The sequence below is a fragment of the Falco punctatus genome, assembly GCF_963210335.1.
Source record: "Falco punctatus genome assembly, chromosome: 3".
In the NCBI taxonomy this organism is placed as follows: domain Eukaryota; kingdom Metazoa; phylum Chordata; class Aves; order Falconiformes; family Falconidae; genus Falco; species Falco punctatus.
This window is the reverse complement of record NC_137582.1, coordinates 27,704,060-27,723,781: the sequence shown is the minus strand read 5'-3', so window position 1 is coordinate 27,723,781 and position 19,722 is coordinate 27,704,060. Positions and strand designations below refer to the sequence as shown.

The window sequence follows — 19,722 nt, the reverse complement described above, 5'->3', positions numbered from 1 at the left end:
AAATAACTCAAATTCTTAAAACCATATTCCAATGTCAGCTCCAAAAATTAACATTATTTGATCAGATATAGTTGATTTCCTGTGCAGAACTTATTTGATTGCAATGAAAGCATCCTGTATAGTACTCCACATTTTTCATACATATACAGCTAAAAGGAATATAAATGTTCAATGTAGTAAAGTCCAGGAATTAATTCAGTGTATTACTTCTTAATATAGAAGTAATAATACATATTCACTGGAACTTTGTACATTTATGAAGATAAAAGAGGTAAATTTATTTGCCTCCCCCATCAGACATGGATGAGTATCCTTAGAAGGCCACTAAAATAACTATTCAAGAGTAGTTCATAACAAACAGGTGGCGTTGGGGAGAAAATCCGTGTATGAACTGTAAGAAGTCCTTTTTACAGGTAAGTGAATAAGTATAAATAGAATTGTAGGACTGAATCCTAATTTATTCCATATTAGGATCATTTTAATAACTTGCTGCTAGGTGTGTGAGTACTTAATACTTTCCTTGGAGTACAAGTCTATGCAATAGGGAATTGTTTATTAATTATTCAGACAGAAAGGCAAACTGAAATCCAGAGTCAGTGTGATATTTTTGCATACAATAGCATATGTATAAGAATTATTTATTTTTAGATGCCCCAAAAAGGGGCAAAGAACTTGTGCTAAGCTTTGTGCAGGTCAGTGTGTTATGTGGTAAGTGATCTTGTGCTGCACATTTACATAGAAGAATGAGAAATGATTGCAAATAGCATCGTGTGGGTAAGACAATGGCAGTCTGCACATGTCCTTCCAACTTGTGGCTTTCTGCCAACTTACTGGCAACATCATAGGACAGGAAGGGACTTGCCTCACTCTAACAATAAACAGTGGCTGTAGCAGCTCAGCAATATTAATTTAGAAGCGGCTAGCCATTGCTGGTGGCTGTGTACCCAGCTAATTGAAAGCACATGTTCAGGATTCTGCATTATTTCTGTAGAGCAGAAGATGAACCATTTAAGATCTGTGCCAAGGCTTGTAACGTGCTTCTGTTTCAGTGGATTTACTGGCAAAGAGAGTGCAGTATAAACCCGTATGATACAGGAAAGCTACAGAAAGTGATTAACGATGCTGATGTGTGAAAAGGTAGAGGGGATTTTTTGAAGGAAGGTGAAGGAGAAGGTTCATTGTGTTTAAGTAGCTGTTCCACAGACAGTTGCCTTGGGTGGATACCACATTAGGGTGACTAGATGCCAGAAGAAAGCAGTCCTGGCAGTGAGATTATTTACTAGCTAAGAAATTATTTTCTAATGCTGCACTGACCAGATGCATCCGATGGCTTGGGTCACACAACAGAAGCACGCCTGCAATGCTGCATAGTGCATCGGTATGAGAACCGGTCCTCGCTTTGTGTCAGCAGTCAGCAGGGAGGCAAGTTTTGAGTCTCGTATTCAGAGCATGAGATGTGACAGGATGGTGAGCAGCAGGCAGCCTTGCTACATAATTATCTGGGCAATACCATTGACCTTGTTTATGTTGACCACATCCCCCAGCAGGGTGGCAGCTGTGGAGTGGGGAAAGCTGGCTGCCCTGTGTGACCCCTCTGCCTGCTCGTGAGAACTTCACTGAGCTACTTCAAGATCCCATAAACTTGTTTATATCCTGAAACTTAACTTTAGGGCATTCAAATACTGGATCCAACTTCTGCGGTAAAAACCATGTCTAGTTACAAGCAACTTTATATATTCTTCACATGTAACACATTACTGTTCTTATTCTTGTTAGGTGGTAACTAAAAAGAAGTTACATTATGTCTTAGTTCTTGATGTGTAAGCTTCAAATGACCTTAATAAAACTAAGCGTGTGTTGTGGAAATACGGATTGTGCCTTTATACACAGATAAGGTTATAGTTGTGTTTTCTTTACTTTCCTTCTGTAAGAGATAACTACCAATTTTTTTATATCATAATATACCACTCTGTACAATTAAGAGTGACAGAATCTAGTCTATACTCCTTAAGTAAGTATAAAGTCCTGAAAATAGATTTCTGTGCTCGTTTTAGTAGAAGAAGCAAGCTCAAAGCATCATCTGGACATCTTCACTCCAGGTGGCCTTCCTAGGAGTGAAGAGTCTTATTTACAGGGTCTGTTCTTCGAGTAGCATCTTTCAAATATAAACAGCTCAAATACAGGAAACAAAATAGCCATGTTAGAAGACATAGCCTTTTAGACAAAGGACGTGTGGACATCTCTGTCTTGTTACATGACAGGATTTTTGAAATGTAATTTTCCCAAAAAAGATATTATGCCAGTTAATTTGTTTGATGGCCCTTGGCTGCCCATGAGGATTTCTGCAGCTACACTGAAACAACACGTTTCTGCTGGAATTATTTGCCAACATCTGGTGAGTTTTTATGATTTAACTGCGTTCAGGTTTTAAGCAGAAACAAACTTACTTTGTCCTGTTTCCATAATTCCAACACAATGTATAGATAGGATTTTCCTCTGATGTGTATATACATGTAAAATACATTTTCTTCCACTATGTGAGAAATGGAATCACTCAAAAGAAAGTGGACATTGGATAAAGAAGAGAGAGAATTTACAGTTACCAATAGACATCATTAGGCAAATTCATCTTCTTAAATAGCCAGTGCAATTTTACCTCTCAGTATTTCATCATGCTGTCCCTTACTCTTCCTTAAAGTATTTCATCATTTCATCATTACCATAGGACATCAGCTGGAATCACACAATTTTACCATGTGACAGAAACAATCTTGTACTGAAAGAATAGGAAAGTATAATTATTGTGTAAGCAATATATGACTACTGAGTTAAACATGCATTCTTGTTAGCTCAATAACTGAGTTTGCATACAAGACAGAAAACAGATATTTTTAATTTTCCTAGTATGTTCATAGTCATATATATTCATATGGGCATGTCTCTGCATGTGTACATTGTAATGGCTTTAGTGTGTACTTCTGTTCTGCAGTTCTGGCATGTTTTTTCTGCAAACCTTTTACTTGTGTTTCTAATTCTGACACCCAAATGTAAAATGTTTCAATGTTTGAACTGAAATCTGTTTTATATGCCTTACGAGAAGAATGAGCTAAATAATTTGTGCACAGAAACGGTGTTTGAAAAAGCAGGGTTAGTTTTATTTGGAAATAATAAATCATCTATCTAAATTCAAACTAATTAACAGGAGCATTTTTGTACTCTGTTTTTATCTGCAAATTATTGAAGATTGACCTTGAACTTTAAAATTAAAATAAAAAAAAAAATTAAAGTGTCTGTTACTCCATGCATTTTACATTCCTGTGCTTGTGTTTGATTCATCTTTAAGAGCTAAAAGCTAAGACCAAAAACTGTGAAGGTATAATGCATGGTTCCCACCCCCTCTCTTCAAGGAATCAGAATATTTCTGTATCTGATGTCCTCAGGCTGTGGCTCATGGACTGTGTGGTCACATCAAAGAAGCTAAAATACATATATTGCCCATAAGAAATTGCTGCATTTGTCAAAGAGAGCTTATGAGGTCAACATGAGAGGAATTGTAGCTCTGTAATTATAAATGGGAGAGTTTGTGGTTGCTGCCATGGCTGAAGTGGAAGACACTGGGAATCTGAGACATTTTCTCTAGTAAGATATCATTACTGGAGGGGGAGAGGAGACCAAGAACTGAGAATTACAAAGCCATTTCAGAGTTGTCTCTATAAACAGCAAATTCCGTTCATGCTGGGGTAATCCTTCCACATTATGCAGCCTCAGGAAGGTGCCAGCTGAAGCACTCAGCTATTTCTGGCATCTCACTTGAAGAAAGTCAGGAAGAGATCAGCAAAAGCAATTGGCAGCCTCGGAGGCAGTGTCCCCCAGGAGAGCCTGAGGAAGCCCCCTGCTCGGTGGGGGACAGCACTGATGGAAGCATGCTACTGGTCTTCCTTTACATTGACTGAGATGAAGACAAGAAGAAATGGACTTAAGGGGAAGTTGAAAGCATTAATGCTAGAAAATTAAAAAAAAATTAGGATCAGTAAGTATTTGACAGATTGTCTAGGAAAGTTTATTAAGATCACAGTAGACTGATACCTGTTATGTGGTGCAGGGACAATTGACTCTTAACTTCATGTGTTGTCCTATCAAAACCCACCGAAGCCACAGTTCTACTCAATTTTCTAGAACCTCTTGTTCTCCAGAGAGGTCTTCCCTGAGATAACCTGTGAATAAAAAAGGCATTTCACATACAGTATTAGACTTGGGCTGCTCAGGGCACATCCAGATATGACTGTGGGAAAAGGAATGACATGCTCATAGCAGGCACGACATGCCTATGTAATGAAAGCCCCACTCCCTCTTGGGTGGTAATGACAGTTATTTGTCCTTCCTTTCTTGTCATTTTTCCCAGTTGCACCAGAAGATTGATTACTGAAATTACTGTGTAAGAATACAGGATGAGGTGGTCCTTGTCCCAAGGGACACATAGTGTTCCCTGAGACAAGACATAGGAACTGAGTATGAACAACAGCAAAATAAAAAAAAAAAAGCTGGCTAAGGAGAAGGACAACGTTAGCCATGTAGGAGTATTCTGTTGGTGAGGAATGATTTGAAGTTTTGGAGAAAATCTGTATGGCACGGCAATAGATGAAGGTGTATATTCAAACATGGAAAAGAGACAATATTTAGTTCTGAATCATGAGAAAATGTTCAGTACTCACGTAACATCCAGAGGAATGGCTACAGAACATGCTATATTCATCAGAAAGGCATTATCAAAAATGCTACTGCCAAAACCCAAGTGGGACAATGTATAGAGTCAGTTAGAGTGCTTCAGGATATAGCTATATCCGCTTCTTCCTGCAGAGAATATTAGGCATTTCTGATATGTTTGATATGGACATATCCTCATCTTCTTGCACAAGATACTGATAATTGCTGATGTGTTTGAGACCCTCCTGTAATGTGATAAAATGAGTGGGCAATGAGTCACTGCTAACAAAGGTAGCCAAATATGAGAGGAGGATTAAAAAGTACCACAAAAGACAGCAAGAAGCAACTCCTGCTTGAGGGCCTCACCACTATACACAGCAGGTACAAAAAGCTCTTTTTTATTTGTACCCCAGTGGCATATCAATATAGACATGACTTTAGTGAAGGCTGTGTGTTTGGGTCCCTGTTAGAGGCAATATTATCTATGGTGTTTAGAGTTTCCTGTGACACTGAAAAAAAAATATGAATAATGACAAATTCTAGTCAGTACCTGTGCAAAAATTAGTTTTTTTTTTCTTTACGGCAGCCAAGTACAGTGCTGAAGAAAACGGCACAGACCTGCTGCTAGAGAAATGGCATGGCCCGTGCTAGCAAAGCTGTTAAGTGCCTATTGAAAAGCTCCGTGGTCTCCTGGACTCCAGGAGCAATGGATTAGCAGCTGGCAGCCTGGTTCACATCCAGCAGGAGAATCAGTGAGGGAGGGCGAGTAAAAGGGACATGGTTTATTCTCCCTGTTTACCCAGCGCAGGTGTTGTAAATGTATGAGGCAACTAAAATACACAGCCAATAAAACGCCCCTGCTCCTGCCTGAGCTGGAAAGCACAGGGTGGAAAAAGTAACTGCCGTGTTGTTTAACCTGTTTCATGGAAATAAACTAGTAACATTTGCAGATAGCACTTCCTCTCCCCAAATTACACTAAAGTTTTAAGATATTTTCCTTTAGTGCCAGAAAGGGTTACTCTTGCTGAAATATCATCCCCGTCCCAATTGCCTATGCCTAGGGTGTTGTCTGACAAGTAGTTTGTTCTCTTTGATTCCTGGCCAAGATGCTGACACAGCAAGTGGTTTGTTTCCTGTGGAAAAGGAAGAATAGTATCAAAGGAATGGCTTTCAGATGTGCCAGGAAGAAAAAGCATTTTGGGACGCGAGGAAGCTGTAGACCAGTCAGGCACGTAAGACCCCAAGGGAACTTGGTGAGCAGCTTGCTTTGAATTTGGGGGTCAGACTGTGCCTTGCAAGCAGAGCCCTCTTTGAGAAAGGGGGAGCTTGTTGGAAGCAAAGCTCCGAAAGCAGGTGGGGTTTAATGGATTCTATTTCTCTCATGCCTCTGGGGAATATATGCCAAGGTGCCATTTCTAAAATTAAAGCTTAGGAGGTGTTATGTGATCCACAAAACCATGTACACAGTACATCCACAGTACATTTGCATTCCACAGAGAGGCGAATTTGGCCTCATATTTTGAAGAACTCGATACACTGCAATGTTTGAGAATTAAACATTCAGTGTCCTCAGGCTTAGCATCCCCCTTTCCACTCGTGCCTTCTCAGGTGCCTCCTTTCCAGATTTTCTCAGTGAAGGATGTGGAATAGGTGCCAGAAAGAAGTAAGATGTGGTGGTCTAAGATGTGGGGATACAAGACCTCTTGTTCTGTCCTGTTATCATCCTGGGGTTTTCAAGTCCTCCAGTCTGATTTTCAGATTTTTTTTCAGGTTCCCTATGCATATTATCCAGAGTTAAAAGCCATTCTCCTGCCCATGAGTAAACTAACGGCAAAGATGGATCATTAATGTAGGACAAAAAGTGAGCTGAATCACCAGAAAAGACATTTGTTGACATATGCCATTTTAACAAGATTAACTGTAAGGTTATTTGCAAAAGCTCCTTGCACAGGAAAACTCAGCAAACACTAAAACACAGGAAAAAACTCTAATCTTAATGGTAGAACTAGGATGTTCATAAGCAAGAAGGAAGAAAATAGAATGTAATACCTTGGCTTTTCTTTTTGGAGAATTGACCATTTAAGTCCTGAGTGAGAGAAGTGGGATACATCTATAAGTCTGTCCTTGCTAGGCAGTTTGAAACAAGCAGTTTTAGATTGCTATAGGTACCTGCTTAGGAACAAAACAGGGCTGAGGGACAAAGAAAGAGAGTGGTGCCATAGGTCAGGACTGAGCTGTGCTGCCAGTTGCATTAATTAGCCTTGCTTGCACACTCTTGCTTGCTTTATAATCAGGATTATTCAGCTTTAATTTAATTTCCATTAACCTTTGCAAAACACCCACATGTTTGGAAACATGGAAATATGTCTGGGGCGTTACTGCGTGGACAGAAAGAACAATTTGCTCACAGTCAAAAAGCAGCTTAAGAAAAGGCACCATAGCTAATCATCCGGCTATTCTTCATCAGCTATGAGAAGCTGTCAAATATAAAAGGCAGGAAAATATTTGTGGTCATTTGTATCTGCTCTTACCAGGAAATAAATCTATTGTGCTTGTTCATGCAAGGCAGACAGAACTTTCCAGGTCACGCTTAGTAAGCAGCTAAATGTTCGGTTTGCCTGACTCAAGGGCTGAAAGGCTGATTTGAACCTAAAACATGAGGTGCTGAGTCTTGCTCATGTCCCTAAACCAGCCCTTCTGAAGTGCTGTGGTATCTACCTTACCCTCACATTAGTTCCCTCCCCCCAGAACATTTTTTCCCACTTCCTTCAGAGTACTAATACGACATAATTTTTGCAGCACGTCATTGGACACATTATTGTATTAGGGAGAGCATAATATTCAGACATGGACCTGGGGAAGCTAAAGCTCACGATCAAACCCGCCACGCAGAGGAGCCAAGTTAGTTCTCTCTGATAGTACAACCTCAGCCACAACCCCACCCAAGCAGTATCATTACCTCTGGGAACTGCTGGGATGTAGGGAGTTTGCTATTAATGAACAGGTATAGCGTTCTATGCAAATGATATCGTTATTCATCTTTCTGATTCAAAACCATCTTTCAGATGAACTAACATGTTTAAAATCATTGCTGAGGCAAGTATTTTACACCCCCTCCTGGAATGCAGTGCTTTGCTGCTCTAGCTGGGATTTCACACCTAGCAAATGAGGATCTTCTGTCCCTTGTCTGTGCTTGATATCATGGCAATCTTTTGACAATTTAGAAGAACGATTAATAAATACAAGAGAATAACTTCCAGAATACATACTGGGCCACATCTTCTAGCAGGAAATTGCTGTTATCACTGCTTATCTCTGCATGCTGTGTTTTCTTACAACACATTAATTACTTGCATCCATGGTAAGAGAGCAGCTTCTTAAGCCTGCGCTATATAGGTATTTTTCAATTCCTTCTAACAAGCTCTCACTGACTTTTCATGTTACAGATGCATTTTTATCACGAGGTGAATCTACACTGCCAAATCACCTAGCTCCAATACTTGCTCCTGGATGCTAGTCCCAGAGCACTGCACTTCACATATGCACATGTGCATGTTCATGCCCAGGGAACATGGGAACAAACCAGCCAATTCCCTCCATGACAGAACCTGGCTGCCCCAGAAGCTGCTCCTTGCAGGCAGCATGGGTTATGCCGTGTCCCTTGCCTTCTGCCTTACAGAGACCTCTACCACCCCACAGGTGTCCCAGCCTGGCACACCCACGGATGCCCTTGCATGATGCCCCGGGGCACGTCTCCCAGAGTATCGGCAGCAGGATATAAACAGCTTCTGCAAGCTGCAAAGCAATCCCTTAATTACTCTAGGAAATGTGTTCTCACACATTGTGAAAGCCAGTTCCTATCGGCTCCTCCTTTCCAGCTTCCTGGGGAATGCCACCAACAGCTTTCCAAACCCTTGGTGTTTATGTCTCCATCTTCCTTCTCCAGGCAGAAAGACCACACACATGCCTTGTTTCTTCCCTAGCTCAGCCTTCCTGGAATCTTGCGTTTGTTCACACACATTGCACAGCAATACACCATTCTTTCTAGGCTTCTATTCATCACACATTTCTGTCCACCTTATGTCCACGGATGCTCCCCCCTCGGCTATACAGTCACTCTGCTCACCCTACAAGAACTACCCCATTGCATCAGCAACTACAGCCTGGGAAAACCCAGTTGTTATCTTGTGTCATTACTGCAGGCTCGGGCATACAATGGGCTGTTCACAAAAATGCCACAGGGCTCTCAGAAGGGCTCTCTGTGTCGGTGGCTGTACTGAATTGTAACTGCCAGTTCTCTGAGACAGTCAGTGCAATTTATAGGGGCTAAAGAAACACATTGTATATACACAGCTAAGGATTTATTATTAGTCTAATAAAAATGTTAACAGTCCAATAAATTAATTACTATCAGTGCAGTTATACAGTGATATACTAATACTGATGGTCCAAATTGTCCAGTAATTACAGCCCATTCCCAGGAATGATTCCTGTTGCTCAGCACCTGATCACGCTGCCTGGGGCTGTCCTCATCCCATCTGGCCCCTCTGTGTCCTAGGGCCAATGGCACTGGTCTTCTCCAAGAAGGAAGGTGGGGGAAGGAAGGGGGGTGGGGGGGGTGGGCTGCGAGGAATATGATGTTAATATTCATAGTTTTTCACCTCATCTTCTCCAGGAGGGGTATGACTGATGCTGGAGGGCTTGGGTAGCTCCATGGGTATGCAGTGTGGATGCAGCCAGCCTGCTCTAGAAGGGACTAACCTTGACATTGTGAAGATAAGCTACAATAGGGCTGATGCTTTCAGAAGTATAGCTGCCAGCTGCCCATAGCACATTTTGGATCGGGACAGAATGGGGACTAAGGACAGTCCATACGATACTCCTCACCTGAAAGGCAAAGTTTTTCATTTCTCTCCTCTCATAAATTTGTGAAGTCTGGGTTACTTTTAATTATATACCTGGGAAAACCAATAAACTGATCTTTCCAGAACAGACCATGTGTTACCCCTTTTTGAGCTAAGTGACTAGTACAATTTACGTCATTTGATTTAGAAGGACGTTTTGATGACAGATCCAGGTATCTCTGATACAGTCCTGCTTATTTATAGACAGGAGACAAAGTCAGGTTGCCCTGGCCATGGCAGGATGCAGCGATGAGAAATAAATTCTCTCATGTCTCCAAGCACTTTTGTGACCAACATTTGCTGAGTTTTGTCTCAGCAATTTCTCCCGGCCACATCAGCACTGCTTCTCTGACTCAACACCCTTCAAGTTAAGCGCATCTCATGACAGAAGCAAGTGATCCATGCTCACAGCCTCTACGTCCTCCTTGGAAGATTCTGCAGTGATTCAAAATTTGCCTTTTTCATACACCAGAGAACCTTCCCCGGCTGATTTAAGCACATGAGTTACATTGCAAAAAAATGACAAGTTACCCCAGGGATGGTCAGTCACCCTGTCTCAGGTGGGAGGTTGGTCATTCAGAACCAAGGAGTGGTAACTTCTCAAATGCATTTGATTACTTGTAGTTATCCACTTAGATTAACAGGTAGGACTTTCTTACTGTATCAAGCACATTGTGGCCTGGAAGTCCACTGTCATGGGTACAAATAACTGAGAGCTTTTATGTTGGATGCCTTGGAGGCAACTGGAAGGCTGCTCTCTAAAAGGAGGTACTGCTGGTTCTTATTCACCACATTGATCATCACCTTATGGATCTCTCCAGTGGTGAAACAACGATCTGTTCTTACTAGGTCAGGATATCTGATTTATGTCTGCTCAGTTCATTGAACTGTTTCTTTTCAAACTCAAATGGCATTTATCCCTCATACTTGAACAGGCAGTGCTACTGAATTCTTAGTTATATTTCTATCCCCTCAAAAAAATTTTGGAGGTTTGCTTGAGCAAACCCAGGTGACCACTTTTTTGACATGAGTAGTACAATAAATAAATATATCTTGACATTGCTCTCAGACTGCCTTTTAGACTCTTAGAAAGGTAATAGCACCTTCCACTTCTGCTGGCCATTTGGGATGTCTTTGAGGTCAAACGAATTTATTACTTCCTTCTTCATATGACAGACAAGTTCAAGCTTTGCTTAGCCACACCAGTGCAATTTAGTATAAATTGTTTCTACTCTATTATTTTCTTCCATATAATTGAAATAGCAATTTAAAACTCTGTGGGGATAGGTCTACGCGACATCTTTCTTCCTCCATTGACTGACTGCTTCGGCTGCACCTACTGAAGATAAGTTTTGTTCGAGTAACAGATTTTCACTTCTACTAAGACCATTGCATACTACGCTGTCTACTTTGTTAGCATAAAGGCTTTAAAATGAGCATATCTGCACATTCTCATGAATCTCTTTATGCTGCCAATGTGGTATAAGGTGACTTAACTGTGGGCGAAAATCAGTGGGTTTGTATTTTTTGCAAGGTTTTTGTTTATGTAATTTTATACAAGATAAAAAAAGTTGCTTTTCTGTGTTTTCACAAGTGAAAACAGCCTCTTTCTTTATTCATTCAACATGTATTAAGCTGCTGCTGTTCTCTCACAATAGCCCATAAACCTTTACCACAAATTAGTGTGAAAGCAGAAAGCTCCAGTAATGCAAGTTTGATTTTCATCCCTTTTTATGCCTTTCAAATTCAGAAACAGGTTAAAACCAGCACTTGAACTGACACGGCTACAGCTCTTGAATATAAAGCAGCTTTAGATTCTTCCAAATTGGTAGAAATTTGAGAATTCTTTCCTGGCATTTGACAGTTTCACCCACACAGTTCATGTAGAGCTCAAACAAAAGCTTAGCTGAGTTATTCTCTTTACTTCCAGGAGTGTAGAAACCTTGCATTTGCTAGTGGCTGAAGAAAAGACAATGCAATTGGCAGAGATGTGGAAACATGCATATCCTGCCAAAACAGGCGCAGAGAGGAGAATGGAATGAGGGAAACATATGAATCATGGAATTACGGAAATGTCGGTCCATTGGATTAAATCCTGATTCTAGTTATATCAATGTCAATCAATGAATACATTAAAAAAATCTATATGATAACAGATTTTGTTCTTTGTTTTCTATTAAAAATGTTAGTACCTGCTTTTAGTATAAATTTTGCAACAACACTTGCTTAAACACCTTCACCTGAGTTTTGCAAAGGAAGTTGAATTAATTTGGTACAAAATATAATGAGGCATGTGGTAGCATAATGCAAATGCAAAGAGGAGAAAAGAAACAAACCACTATCTTTGTCTGTGATTACTGATTTTAATTTATTTTCAGTCCCTTTGCACAGGACCAAATAACTGCTCTTGAGTGGTGAGGTTCCTAGACACTTATTTTCTGTTCTTACTTTATGCTAGTTGTTATGACATTTGATGCACAAAGATACAGTAAAATTGGATTTATGACTCCAAGGCCCAGACTGAAAAATCCTAGCTACATTACTCCAATTGCATCTCCAGCAGAAATTGAGCTGGGCGAGTTAAACTGATTTTGGTCTTGTCTATCCATTTTGCTCTACTGACATTTTGAAAAGGTCTCAGGAGCTGCATTCCAGTGCCTTTGGCATGGAATTACCCTTCTCTTTCTGACCTCTGTAAAGAGTGCTGCCATCTCTGGATGTATTTGCTCCCCTTTTTAGAGACTTGGACTGTTCAGTTGGCCTGGTTGCTGAAGTGCTGTCGGTGTTTTTAGGTCTGTATCAGCTACTAGTCATGATCAGTCTCTCCACCTAGATGCTCAGTAGACCTCTGGCTTCTACTACTGTGCTGGGATGATTTTGCTTGCCTTTAGTTTTCACCATGGACGTCATTGCTCCTACAGCATGGTACCACTGCAGAGTTGGACCAGACATAGCACCTCATTGCAAACTTATCCATAATGCAACCATTAAAAACAATGTTCCAGAGGAATGTGTACTTCTAGCGTATCGATCCCAATGGAACCTCTCAGATGGTCCTTAAACTGCCTGAAAGTTTGAGTAAAGGAGCATCAGTGCATGGAGTGACCACTGGTGGCACAGGGTGACTCACCATGGTAGTTTGTGCCCAGGTGGCCCAGCACAGGCATGAATGCAACTTACAGCAGTGCAGGACTAAAATTAAGGCCCCGAGGCAGACTTGCAAGACAGTTAAAACAGATAATGAACACTTAGCCATTGCCAAGTCAGTGTGCTCTGCTACTGTGAGGATCTGAACTGTGTTCTGTTGTGGAACAGGGGCATCACACCAATGCACATGAGTGCCTCTGTGGAAAGAGACATGGGCATCTTTATCATTCAGGGACAGTTTGGGTCCTCTGAGGACAAAGCCAACCATAATGACCAGGCTGCTATTGGCAAGGAAGGTCAGAGAAGTTTCCCATGAACTGTAAGGTCTCTTGGTCTTCCAGAAGCTCTCAAGGATCTAGGAGCTGATGGTATGAGTGCCTTCCCCTTTCCCTTTGTAAAAGGGAATGCTTTATGGATACTTCTCAGCCATATTTCCAGTTTGGAAACTAAGACCACAGGCCTTCACAAACCAGTGCCCTGAGAAGCGCGGGTTAGGATTCCTGTGTCACAGACGCATAAATCCCACCTCGCATCTCAGTGTTCTCTTTTCTTATTGCTTACGTGCCACATGTTTGCTTTGCTTTGCCATTCTGGGTGCTTCATAAGACCCTCAGCAACTGCCCAGGGCTGAGCTTTGTAAGTCCCATCCCTATCCAGCAAGTAAAGTCTCACCCAGCCTCCTGCCTGCCCTGCTCAGAGAAGCAAAGAGCCTCTTGGTCTTTCTTCTCTGCCTCTCATCCCACTGCTCAGGAGAAGCCTGTCCTTCTGTCCCTTCCCCCTTGCCTCCTGGCCTTCTCTATTTGGAGTGTTACTTTTTGGCTGCTGGCCTCCTCTTCCCCTTCAAGTTGAACACATCCAGTTACATGACAGAAAATCCAAGAAAGAAGATGAAGGCACAAACACGGAACCAGTACACTTTGTTACAAAAATTGTGTAAAAATACGTAACGGAGTAGTGGTTAGTTCCTTCCCTGACTCTCCTTCTCTCAAACCATCTGTCAGACATAGCTGATGATATATGTGAATTACCAAAATTATGCTATGCCACGTGGGAAGACAAACTTGAATGTTAATTAGATGTAGCCAAGAAAATTTATTTTTGTGCTTAGAATCAATTCCCTGCTAATGGAGAATTGTTTTCTGTTGATGACCTACTGAAATTACTACTGACACATCCTAAAGCCTTTTCTTTCTCATTCCTTATTGGTTTTGTCTAACTATTTCACACTTCATTTTTCTGCCATAATCTGTATTTGAGATGCTTTCACACTCACACAGACGGCTCCACAATCTTTCTAACTACAGATTCCTAGGTGGAAAGGCTTCATTTCCAGACATTGACTGATGATACAGTGGTTGATCCTAAACAGCAAGGGTTAAAAGACATGGAAGGAGACTGAAAAAATGAGGTTTATATAATCTGTAAGTTTTAACAGTGGTCAGCACTATCTCCCAGGACATGGTATAACTGGTTCCATAAGCATATTTTGCAAATCCTAGTTTAAAACAGTAATGCTGACACAAGTCCTAGAGTGCAGCAGATTTTATTAACCTGAGAAATGAGTTATGTGATTACAGTTACCCTAAGATCTAAAGCGTGACTCATTTTTGTATTTTGCATTGATCTTGGGCAGAACTGTATTTCTCAGCTGAAAACATATTTAGTATTCTACATGATGTTTTCATTTGTAAGAGCTTGGGAACACCTGTGAAGAAGCTTAGGAAAGGTAGATCCATTCATTATTTTTGAGTATTAAGCCACTAAGATTCAAATAATTTTACTGGTATCATAAACAGTGACAAAAAATCTGACAGAAAACAACTTGCTGCCCTATTTGTAAAGATGATGGATACTGTGATCATGATACTTTCTCCTTAATTCTTGCACATTAACATAACTTTACTCCATAGAATTTCAAACTAATGCTATTAAAGGTAAATATGAAATTGTGAAGGAATGAAAACCAACAAAAATTTGTACTTCTTATCTGAAGTTTATCAAATGTTGAACCTGCCTCTCCAGAAATCCCACTGGGAGGAGATGTTGGGAGGATGAACTTAGAGACAGACCTGTGTTTTTTGTACAAGGCACTCTGTTACATAGTCCCCCAGAACTTGGGAAGTCCCCCCAGCACAGGACTGTTACGATAGAAAGATAGTATGCATCAGCTGGGTATGGGATGGGTATAATTACCAATATCCTGGAACAGCGCTGTGGATGCTCATTAGTCTGCCTTTAACATGTTGATTAGTACCTTTGCAATCACCCTGTGGTAGTTAGCACTTCAGCTTCCAAAACTATTGTTTTCTTGTGTCCCTGGCATCCCCACGTTTCAAAATGTCTTGAACTACCAATTGAAAAAAAAGCATTTGAAATGCGTGTGTAGTCAATCCCACTTTGCCAATTGCACACCGTATTGATAGGGACGGTTCAACTCAAGTTAACACATCAGTGTTTTGGAGGGAGCGAAGAAAAAAGCTACATCACAGCTTGTTCAGTCAGGACTTGCTGTTGGCGACACCTGTGCCTTGCTCACTCGCTCTAACAGAGTGCTGGTGTTTGTATCAGTCTTTCCCTTTGGAAATGACTCATGCCCTGTAGCACAGACTTCCTTTCCCTCAGCCTTTGTGACTTTGTCCCAAGTAAGTAGTGCCCCAGCTGCAGAAACGAGATAAGAGGGGCTCCTTTGGGAAAAATGCTTACCTTCACTGCTGCTGCTGCTGCTGCTGCTGCTGCTGCTGCTGTCACCCAAGAAGACAGGCTGCAGATTGATCAAGAGTGAAGGTGGCTGTGAAAAGTCCATAAGGAATGAAATATCCTTGATCGTTCTTAGGCAAGTTTACTCTTTACAAGCCTCATTTTCTGTTTAGTTTACACTGTGCTTTATAGCCGAGGTTAGGTGAGGTAACCTGTTGGGAAAGGAATACTATTAGCATAATCACTGTTTTATTAAAGCAGCGCTATGAAGGCACAGTGTTGTCATTTGCAGACAAATGAAAGATGAGATCCTTCTAGCATAAAGGAAATCAACATCTTCTTACGTGTGGGTGCCACAAACCACACAGCCATAATATTTTGAAGGACTGAAGTCTAAAGAGGTCATACTTTGTTCAGGGAAGAAGGTGACACGGGTTCCGAGTACCCAGTAATGCAGGTAGCACACAGCAATGCACAAGCCTTCTGGCTTTCTCAGTGTGCTTCCTTCTCCTGTTTTCATGGCTGTTGGGGGTTGGGGAGGTGTTACAGTTTAAAGGCTTGATAGAAAAAACCATATGATGAAGAAAGGTTTAAGCTGACACAGCTGCATGAGATTACAGAGGTGCTCGGAAGGCACTAACTCGTCAAAGACTGGATTTTCTAAATAACTAGGAAATTACTGTGTTCCTCAGTAAACTGTGTGTTCCTATTAAGCTTTTCTCACAAGTTTATGTGTTCAATTAAATGGTAGAATTTTGACTTAGGAAACACATTCTGCTTGTAAACGGAAATGTTTTCCCTGGTTATTATTGTAAACTAGTAAGTATAAATTATATCAGTGATGCTGTTTTGTCTAGGTTTTTTCATTTACAAAATGCATTTGAGAGAAAGTACAAGAATTATACTTCTCAATTTTAAGTCTCACAGCAGGATTTATTGGTGCCATCTACTGGCTATTTAGTCCTTTTAAATTTCACCAAATTATGAATAATGCGTTTTAAATGTAGAATAATAAGAACATTATGAACCTTATAACTAAAACAGCCAACATCAAACTATGTAATTGGTAAATCTGTAATATTTAAATTACATTAAGTCAAACTTCAGTACAATGTTCCAACACTGCAATTCAGTTATGTTAGATGTGCCAACAGGAGAAAGCTCGAGCCAGTGTGCAACTGCTCACGTGCAGGCTCCAAGCACTACAGCCACATGCACACCCCTTGTGTCTGAGAGGTGGGCTTCTTCCTGACAGCTGCTGACCATTTTAGATCCCTTCTCCCTAGCGCATGAGCACGTGGGGCACTAACATGTTCACACAGAAGGTAAATGTGATCACGTTGCCATTTGCCTTTCCCAGGTGGGATGTCCCCACAAAAATTTGAAGGAGAAAATGGTGCTTCAGTTCATAGCCCAGGCAAGCTGCCAAGGATGGGTTTAAGGTGCTCCGATGGAGCGTGGGTGTGGAGGGGATGGCACACGATCTGTTCCACCACACTGGTGGTAGGAGCCAGCAGAGCTTGGAAGAGAGCTGCCACCGGCCACTGCTGAAACCCCCTCTGCTACATTTGTCAAAAGGCATTGGAAGATGACCTAGGATTTCAACAAGGCTTTAAAACACTTAGAAGTCTTTGTAGTAAAAATTGCTGAACTATAATTGTTTGAAGCAGTGCCAGAGAAAGGTCAGCAAATTAATATTACATTAACTGAAATGTTAACCATATCTCCAGTGCCAGGTGAGCAGAGCACTTACACATCCAAGTAGTTGCATCCCTAATCAGCAGTATATTTGAGCACATGCTTAAAATACTTAATCATACTTAAAGGTACTTTGCTAGATACCAGTGAGAGTGCTCACATTCCTCACTCTGGTTAGTCAAGACCTTTACAGAGCTAGAAACACATGTATTTAGATCACAGCTTTGAGAACCAACCTCTGGAATAACTTGCTTAGCAACTAGGCTGTGTGCAAAGAAAATAAATTAATAATTTTATATAAGAAAGGGCTCATCCTTCCTTTTCTCTGCCTTTTCCTATCATCTAACAAAACCATGAGTCTTTAAGGAAGGAAAACAATCTTATTTGGCCATATCTCTTTTTCAGAGACTTAATTTATGTATGAAATCCATTCCGATGGAACTAAGCCTTCATGTTATATAATGCCATATTTATACAGTATGATGCTAGCTGAGCTTACCACTAAGGCTGTTAAACTCCTCACAATACTCTGTTTTCAGGTGTTTGTTACTTTGACAAATTTCTGTGGTTTGGCTGAAATTTCCACACCTTGGATTTTTGTCTAGTTGTTTCAGCAAAATTTTATATTGTTTTCATAAAAATCCTGTAAGCCATGCTGGTTTTCCCATAATAAAACTATAACAGAAGCTTGTCTGAGAATTTTTCAACCCTACGTACTGGGAAACAGAGACTTTCCACATGGTATAGATGATCTACTTCGTTCTGCTGTTGTTTCCATGAAAATGCCTATAGGCTTAGTCAATGAACTAGAAAGGAAAGAGAATTCAGTAGAAGTCTGCTGGAGAGTGAATTCGCACGGAACACATCCTATCTCTGCAAGGTTTCGGTGTGCCTGACAGCGTTCCTGGAGCGGAGAGCAACTCAGCAACTTCAGCAAGGGCTGACAGGAACTTCCCTGGAACAGCTTCTGCAGATGCGGAGCAGGGAGAGTCCCCCTTGCTTGCTCCTGGTGCTCTCGCTGCCGGACCTGCAGTGTGGCCTCTCAGGGCTCATGGAAAGAAAACCACAGTATTTCTAGGATGAGAAAAGCTCCTGAGAGAGACTAGGACAGCCAGCTGAAAGACGAAAAGTGGAGCAAAGACAGAGGATAATGTAGGTGAGTGTTGTCATACAGTAGTTTCCACAGCCTGCAAACAACATTTCATCTAACATCAGTTGCTCATTTGTACAGCAATTTTAATTCCAGCTATCAAGTTACTCCATTTGCTCAAATGGCAGAGCTATGTGGATCGGTGGCAGGTAGGTATAATCTTCCTCATGATTCACAGAGGTGATAAAAGGATTTCACATAAAGGGATCTGGAGGGGTTTTGCGTTTCTGTAGGGTGACACAGGGAACGAAACACAAAATATTTGCATGGAGAGAGTTCTAGGTGCTTGTGGTCCTCTGAATAACTATGTGCAGCTTCACGCTCACCACCATTCATGGATGGATTCTCTGACTGCACAGGCTATCTCGGGGCTCATTAGCAGAAAGGCAGCGCTGCCTGAACGCCGCCAAACCATTTCTAGATCTGGTTTGCATGTCTCGGCATCTGGAGTTTCCTGTTCCAGTCCTGGAGCACGGAGCAAGTTGTGTGGCTGAACAGCGGCCTGATGAGACCTCGGGCGGCTCCGCACAGAGACACGTGGTCACCTCTGCCTGGAATGTTCTGCAATTCTGTAGTTGGGTCTCACTAGCTGGGGCCTGTGTTTGTGCACCCACCCAGCGTGGGGGGTCTCAGGCAGCCGCAGGCACAGGAGCAGCAGGAGGGCAGCTCCTGCACACGTCCTGGGGCCCGGGCTCTGGAGGAGCTCCTCCATCCTCATTTCCCTTTGTTCCCACCGCAGCACCCCCACCTCAGATCGCTTCCCTTCAATAAATCCAGTCGCTCCACGTCGACTGCCAGCACCTGCCTCCTCCCCATCCTCCCCTAACAGGTGCCGCACGCCTCATAGCAGGGGCACTAGTTTGCAGGACCGCGGTGGCACCGGCACAGCTCTCGCCCCCCGGCAGCCGTAGAATTTGTATAGCGTATCGCAGAGTTAACATCGAGTATTTTTACGGACAGCCATCCAAGCGCCAGGCATCGCTCGGCCGGACTTTGCACGCCGCCTGCATCCGTGCGTCCAGCCCCGGGGGCTTTCCCAGCGGGGGCTGTCTGCCCCGAGGCGCGCTGCCGGGGCGTGGGCAACCCTGCGCGCCGCGGGACCCCGGCCCGCTCGGCGGTGGCGGTGGCCGGGCGGGTGGCGGCCCCAGCACCGCTCCCCCCGGCGGGACGGCGCGGCCGCGAGCGGACCCCGGCCCGTGCCGAGGGGCGTGGCGGAAAGGTGCGGCGGCCCCGCCCCCCCGCCAAGTATCGCGCGAGTGCCCCCCCCGCCCCCCCGCCGCCCGCCGCCCGCTGCCGCACGCCACATCCTGTCGGTGGCGCGGGGCGGCCGCGGCCATTAGCAGCCGCGGCGGGGAGCGGGCCGCTGCCGGGCGCGCACGGGTGAGGACGGCGGTGGCGGCGGCGGCGGCGGGGGGCGGGTCC

At 42.7% G+C, this 19,722-nt stretch overlaps 1 protein-coding gene across 2 annotated transcripts in view; it reads left to right on the top strand.

The window, feature by feature from the left end:
• Positions 1-4: 4 nt before the first annotated feature.
• FZD6 (frizzled class receptor 6) overlaps positions 5-19,722 on the top strand; it is a 54,723-nt gene continuing 35,005 nt past the window's right edge. The window contains exon 1 of one of the 2 annotated variants that reach the window (XM_080378021.1): positions 5-19,680. The gene's annotated coding sequence lies outside the window, so the exon portion shown is untranslated. The remainder of the gene's footprint in view (positions 19,681-19,722) is intronic. The other variant, XM_080378019.1, reaches the window with a different exon arrangement.